This window comes from Rhagoletis zephyria, unplaced genomic scaffold (genome assembly GCF_001687245.7).
Source record: "Rhagoletis zephyria isolate East Lansing unplaced genomic scaffold, Rhagoletis_zephyria_1.1 Rzeph_scaffold_00756, whole genome shotgun sequence".
NCBI lineage: Eukaryota > Metazoa > Arthropoda > Insecta > Diptera > Tephritidae > Rhagoletis > Rhagoletis zephyria.
In genome coordinates, this window is record NW_016157840.1 from 53,483 (window position 1) to 60,719 (window position 7,237).

The 7,237-nt window shown below is 36.1% G+C and overlaps 1 long non-coding RNA gene across 1 annotated transcript; it reads right to left on the reverse strand.

Annotated features, from left to right (window-relative positions):
* Positions 1–5,586: 5,586 nt before the first annotated feature.
* LOC108361397 (uncharacterized) lies at positions 5,587–6,174 on the reverse strand. The gene is made up of 3 exons (XR_001847289.1): positions 6,006–6,174; positions 5,777–5,929; positions 5,587–5,707 (listed from the first exon to the last, which is right to left on the reverse strand). It is a non-coding gene; the product is annotated as an uncharacterized LOC108361397 (long non-coding RNA).
* Positions 6,175–7,237: the final 1,063 nt, after the last annotated feature.

Genomic DNA, 7,237 nt, shown 5'->3' on the forward strand with positions numbered 1-7,237 from the left:
ACTAATTTTTAATATACTTAGTTGACGAAATGGAAAAGTATCGTAAAAATACTATAAAAAAGAATTTTAAAAATAGCAGGCGTTCAAATAAACGCGTTTCTCGTTGCTCAAAGTGCTCCAAAATCTTTCAGAACATATAATTTTGTTATACAGCGATTTTATTCAGAATACGCAATTTGTTTCAAAGAGGAACGCCAGTTTGTTAGCAACTTCTGGAGTTTGGAGCACTTTGAGCAACGAGAAACGCGTTTATTTGAACGCCTGCTATTTTTAAAATTCTTTTTTATAGTATTTTTACGATACTTTTCCATTTCGTCAACTAAGTATATTAAAAATTAGTACGCGCGTGAAACCGACGATTGGCTCATGGAGATTTGAAAATAATTGCCTACGCATTTTTGGGCATAGAAATACAGGCAAGTAAGGAAAAAAATTGTGAAAGGTATTTCTGATTTTTGGGTATCACTTGGTTCCAGTTCCTCAATTAAATTCCGGCAGATTGAGCGCGGTAACCGAAAGTTTTGCATGAAAATACTTTCCTGCATTGCGAATGGATCATTGTTGTCGCGGAGTTCCTTCAGAAGTCTTCTTCTCTGTATCATTTCTTCTTGCTCCACAATAATAGCCGCGTACATAATAATTACCTCCTCCATGATTATTATTCTGCAACCGATACTATTATTATAAGCAAAACGCAACTAACTTTTTAGCATACCTATTTAGGCAAATAAAATGGTTTAACAGGTTTTATTTAAAAAAAAAATGTGTCACTTTTCTCAGCAGAATTAATAAAATTGAAAATATTAACTTATGTCTTAGCGTTGTTACGTACTCAATAGGTCGTCACAAAAATAATAGCAATTGTCGCCGTTAGAGCTTTCAAACTGCCCTCTGCCTACCTAAACGTGGCAATTGATTATAAGTATGGCAATAGTTATAGCATCGAGTTTTGTCGCTGCACGCGAATCATGGTTGCCACTCGCCAACATTTTTTTCTACCAAAATCTCTTAAGAAGAGTTACCAAAAGTTACCAAATCTTCAATACCAAAATCTTCACTTCTTCACTGAGAAAAAAATATACTGAATAAAACTGATGTATTTCATAACAAATGTGTATATACTTACAGCCCGATTCTGTGCACTTAATAAATTCAATATTTTTATAAATTGTCAATTTTCGATTATTTATCAAAAACTCCCAGTTCTAGCAAAGAAGTTTAAATCTATTTTCTTGATAAATTACCAAGACTGAAATTGCTATTGACAATTATAAAAATTTTTTTTTTTTAGAAAATATTTTTCTATCAATTAATTACTGCATGTGCCGATATTCTCGTTTTCGTTGTTGGTGTTTCCGACAGGGTAGGAGTATGATGCAATGTGGAACGATTTTTCGTCATCTTTTGGCAAATTTGGTTTGGAGACAAACCGGTTTCGGCGTTGTGCCATCTTCAGTGTCATTTTTCGTTCGGAATGTGCCGATATTTGAACCTGCGAAATTATGATTACTCAAAAGTTCAGTTACTCGAGTAATCAAGATTTTTGATTAACCACAAAAAATTATATTTGAGTAATTTGCTTTATAATTTATCAACATTTCGAGGAAAATGATTAATCAACATTTCAACTCTTTACATACATACATACAACCATGATACAAAAAATAAGGTAGTTCCATTGTCACTTTTTCGTCTCCATATTAACAACCTGACAATTAAGCAGATTGTGATATTTCATGCTACCATACCCAACATCTAAAATCCTTCAAATTTTCTTATTAATATTTTGTCGATTTAAAAATATTTTGTTCTTAAGCATAGCATAATAAGAAATAAACAAAAAATAAGGGTGAAATTCCACAACATTTCCTTGAAACATTTNGAAACATTTTGCAACATGAAGCTAGCAACACAATTTTCATGACATTTTTAAATACACATGTATATTTTAAATTGTGTGAAAGCTGACAGTTTATAGAATTCAGTAGCGACGAAAACAAAGGGGGTTAAGTGGTTAAACCTTACCCAAGCCGATCATAAAACTTGCGACGCAATTTCGGCTTATGGCTGTGGGTCTTGGCAAGAATGTAATCCCTAAAGGTTTAGCTTAAAATGGTTTTCGGGATACTATGTGATCATGTCACTTTCCAGAAGGTGTGGCGCAAATTTTTTGGCGCTGACACACTAACTCCAGCGCCACTGTCGGAATCAGCACAGTGTGTTGGCGCAATTGCGCCTCTTCAGGCTAAAGCTCACGCTGGTGCACGCTGCACCAAAGTGAATTAATACAAGGTGGTATCGGTTGGGCAAAAACAACTCAAGTATACCCAAGTTCAAAACCCAAAAATACAACAAACACATAATTTTCACATTCAGAAAAATCGCGGCTAGTTTTAGCAACACCACCTTGTAAAAATTCGCCTTGTGCTGCACATTTTACAAGTGACACTTCGCTTTTGTATGTTCTTTGCTGGTTATTTGCGCCGCCCGGTGTTGTCAGTGTTACGGGGTTGCTGGCGCCATTGCGTCACTGAGTTGTAAAAATTGGTATCGGCGCCAGTAACTCAGCTCTCGGTATCAGCGCAATGGCACGGCGCCGCACTGTGTTAGCCACGGCTAAAAAGTACCTTATCTCAGTATTCTAGGTAAATGCTTCCAGGGGTATTTATGCGTCACCAGAATTTTAGTTTATTTAGCTTATACCGCTAGCTCTTTTCAACGGCTACGAGATTGTTTTTTTATAGGTTTGGGATTGATTTCATTTACCTCTATTCCTAGTTCTACGGTGGCACGCCGCATTTTCCAATAAACTCATACTTTTCCATGAGCTTGAGATTGACTTCATATACATATATCGATACAAAGTTCCAGGACTCTACCACAAATACTTCCAGAGATATGCACTATGAAAAATTCGATTTGTATGGGAGGTTCTACACGCCCTNTATGGGAGGTTCTACACGCACTTTAGATATCGGTTTTGTTTTAGCCTATAACCATTATTGGAAAACTTGTGTCCGAAATTTCAAAAAAAGCCGGTATGGGCATTGTGACTCCTCAAGCGAAATGAACTAATCAAACATCGTAGTTGACCAAAAAAGAATTTTAGACTTCATTCTCTCAACCTCTCAGAATGTAGAAAAGCTAAGAAATATATAATAAGATAGGATATATTAAAACAGCCTCCAAAACATTTACTAAGACGCCCCTGGTCTACACAAATCAGTTTTATTGAAAATTTGTTTTTATCTATTTATTTTATCCTTCAATTTTGGGTGTGTCAAAATTTTATGTGAAAACAATATGTGTTGCTAGAAAAATTTTACGGCCCATGGGTTCCAAAGTAAATTCCATTGCTGTTAAATGGACAAAGACAATATGTATTAAATAACACATCGAAATGTGTAATTTCAGTAATTTGTGTAAATGTGTAATTTCAGAATTACATCAGAATCACGTATCCGATATAGAAAACTACATTGAGAATTAATGAGATGACATGAGGACACTAACATAATTTTAAAATATGTTCACTAAAATTGTAGTAATATCAAAATAATGATTTGGCAAGTTGTTATCGAATTTAATGTAAAATTTAAGTGTTTTCAAGAAAAGATATTGATTATTTTAAAAGTATATATTAATACAACTATTTTCTTTATAATCCCAAATTTAGGATATAAAATGTCCCACACCAAAAAACTTACAATTGGGTAATGCCGCTTCGAATTTTTCACAATTGAGCAATTGTCAAAAATCTGCTTTTTAATCAAAAAGTTGTTTACTGAAACTACCTTCTTTTTTGTATCATGCATACAACAACGTTTCTGTTTTAAAAAATTAAAACGAAACATTTTTTCATATACAGAATTAAAAAAAAAAGAAAATAAGCATTTTCCAAAGCAAACTCTTTTAACGAGCAAAATTATTTTTTTTGAGTAATCATATTTCAACTAACTCGATTAATCATCGTTTCGAGTAATCAAAATCTTGATTACTCGAGTAATTGATTAACCGAATAATTGATTAACCAACTTGCTCATGTAATCGAATAATCGCACAGCCCTAGTACGTATCAAACGGACCTCAGATTCGGATTCTGTGGGTCGAAATACATGTCGGTTGGTGGGACTGGTAAAAAGCACGCGACATTTTTTTTTGTGCCGGAATAATCAAAACGATTTGTGGGCCTTACCAAAAATTGCCAGATGGACGAATTTTTATAACATTTTTACTGTAGAATTCAAATATCGCAAGCATTCGAAAGTTGTTTCAGAAGTGCAGCCCGTGGTGCTGCCACTGTAATTCAAATATTTCCAGTATTCGAATATGAGATGACTCTAATTTTATCGAAGTAAATTTGTAGAAGTGTCAGTAGTGCTGCCACTGAAACTCGGAAGGTTTTTATAATTACGCACAGGCAAAACATAATTCATTTCTTTCTAGTAATGCAAATAGATGTTTGGTTGCAAAAGTTACCAAAATAAAATAAAAGTTACCAAGTTACCAAATCCTTTAAAAGTTACCAATTTTGGTAGAAAATTACCAATTGTGGCAACCATGACGCGAATAGGGCTGCAAATCGCAACAACACACAAAAGAAAAGAAATAATGCGGCAGCATTTGAAGCAGCCCAACAATCGAAACAGCGAAGATGTGGCAAGGAACTCAACAACGACAGTTCTAAAAATAAACCAGAAAGCAACAACAGAAAGGAAGTATTTTCTATATTGCAATATCTATGTATGTACTTGCCCACAATTTACACAAAAGATACCTCTTCATGCAATCTGAGAGCCCATCGGTCATATTCCGAAATCATATTTTCCACCCTCCTTCAACCATTTCTTAAACATGCAAAAACACATTCTAAACAATCATTTCTAAAGCGCAAAAGCAAATAATTATTCATAAGAGCACAGAGATTTTTGTTTCTCTTTATTGTTTTCCAGGTCAGTGAACTAAACACGCCTGCGCAAAGTCTTACATGCAAACTCACATATTTATGTTTATATGGATCCAACTCATAGCACGTATTCCATGCAAAATCAAATATTTGCGCACTCACTCAATCCAATTTCCCCAAATTCTCGTCGCCTGGTCACCCCTCTGGGACATATTAGTACTGCATACACACATACACATGTGTGTACATATGCGTGAAACTCACCCAGCAAAATCTTTGCTTACCAAGAATCGGGGTGGTAATGCGATGAATGTTGAGGAACACATTACCAACCTCATGAGACCACCGCTGATTTTAACACAGGCATGTCATTAGGCGGAAGCGCTTGCCATTTGCAGTACTGAGAAGCACTGTTGTAACACGTTCACAAAGTGTGGATAGAATCGATGATAATCGCATTACTCAAAAGCACAGCTGTAACGGGTTCCCAATGTATGGCTAGAAGGGATGATGAATCGCATTACTCAAAAGAGCTGCTGTAACGGGTTCGCAATGTATGGCTAGAAGGCATGATGAATTGCATTACTGAAAAGCGCTTTTGTAATCGCTTTGGAAAGAATGAGAAAAATTTTAAAGTTTAGAACTCGTATATTGAATACATATTTTTTCATATACATACATTTCATTTATCCTTATTTTCTAAGCACACTTTCTTGAAGTGTTTATTTTTTACACAGCGCAGTCCATGCCGCAAGTCATTTAAAAAATCGTCAACTGTTTTTCCTTCCACCACTGTCGCTTCTGAAAAAAGTATTAAGTATTAAAAACCCTTATTTTATGTAGCATTACATTATGTATTTAAAAATGTACCATATAGTATGTTCAAGCGTTTCGGGAAATTGCGCAGCCTTTTCTTGTTGTTTTTTCATCCACATTATACTCTAGACTTACTTCGGTTGCAATGAGTCTCTCCATATTTTTGCTCCATCCTCCAGGTATAATAAGTTTTTTCAAACTAACAATCTGCAAATATTTTAGAAAAAAGAGGAGAAAAAATGTGAACACAAGAAAAACATTAAATTAACGAATATTAAATCACCATAGCTTCTTTGTTGTCCTCTGTAATGTCTTCCTCTAACTGAATTAGGTCCTGCTCAGAAGTCAGAGGAAACCTTTTTGTGTATATAGCTAGACCTGGTCCAGTTTTCGATAAAACAGATTTTAACATTGCCACTTCTGCTGTTAGTTGTAATATGGTATCATTTTGTGAAGATACAGTACCTAGAAAAAATTAAGACAAAAAGAAGATTGAGTAAACTTAAATATTTTAGAACAACATATCAGTTACTTATAAATGAGATCTGAAACTGAGGTTTCAAGTGATTGTATAACGTCTACGAGTTCTTTAAGGCGTGCATCCATTTCAAAATAATTGAATTTTTTATTTGTTTATTATTTTATTTATTTGTGCAGTGTTGGAGCAATGGTATTAGGTTAGGTTAGGTTGATGTGGCAGTCGGTTCAATTTACCAACTCACTTAGACCTTTTGAAGGTCCATTGTGGTACCACTGCAGAACACGGGAACCTCGGTGACTATTCTTCAGAGAACCAATTTGAGGCTCTTATAAAGCGTAGAATCGGTTTTATTCATACGCGTGATAATTCCGTAAGAGAGCTAAAGAAGGGCCTGCCTAAAAAGCTTGCTCTCCTCTTGTCCAAAGCTGGGCAACTACAGAAGAAGTGCTCTACGGTTTCTTCCTCTTCCTCATCTCTGCACCTCTGCAGTATTCATTGGAGAAAATTCCAAGTCTTGAAGAGTGCCTGCCAAATAGCCAATGACCGGTTACACAAGCCGTGACCTTCGCAATGTCCTCTCTTGAGAGGCACAGCAACTCTTTCGTCTTTTTCTTTTCTATTTGCGGCCAAAGCAGCCTGGTTGTTCTACATGTGCCCTCCTCTAGCCATGACCTGTTGGCCTCTTGGATCATGCTATTTCGAAGTTCTAATTTGCAGGTTGCCATGGGTATCCCAATAGTGCCCCTGTTTTCACATAGGGGTACATTCGTACCTTTCCTGGCTAGCTCATCGGCCCTGCAGTTTCCTTCAATATCTCTGTGTCCCGGAACCCATATGAGGCTGACCTTGGACAGGGTGCTAATATCGTTTAGAGCTGCGAGGCATTCCTGCGCAACCTTCGACCTCAGCCTTACCATGTTCATNAGTTTCCTTCAATATCTCTGTGTCCCGGAACCCATATGAGGCTGACCTTGGACAGGGTGCTAATATCGTTTAGAGCTGCGAGGCATTCCTGCGCAACCTTCGACCTCAGC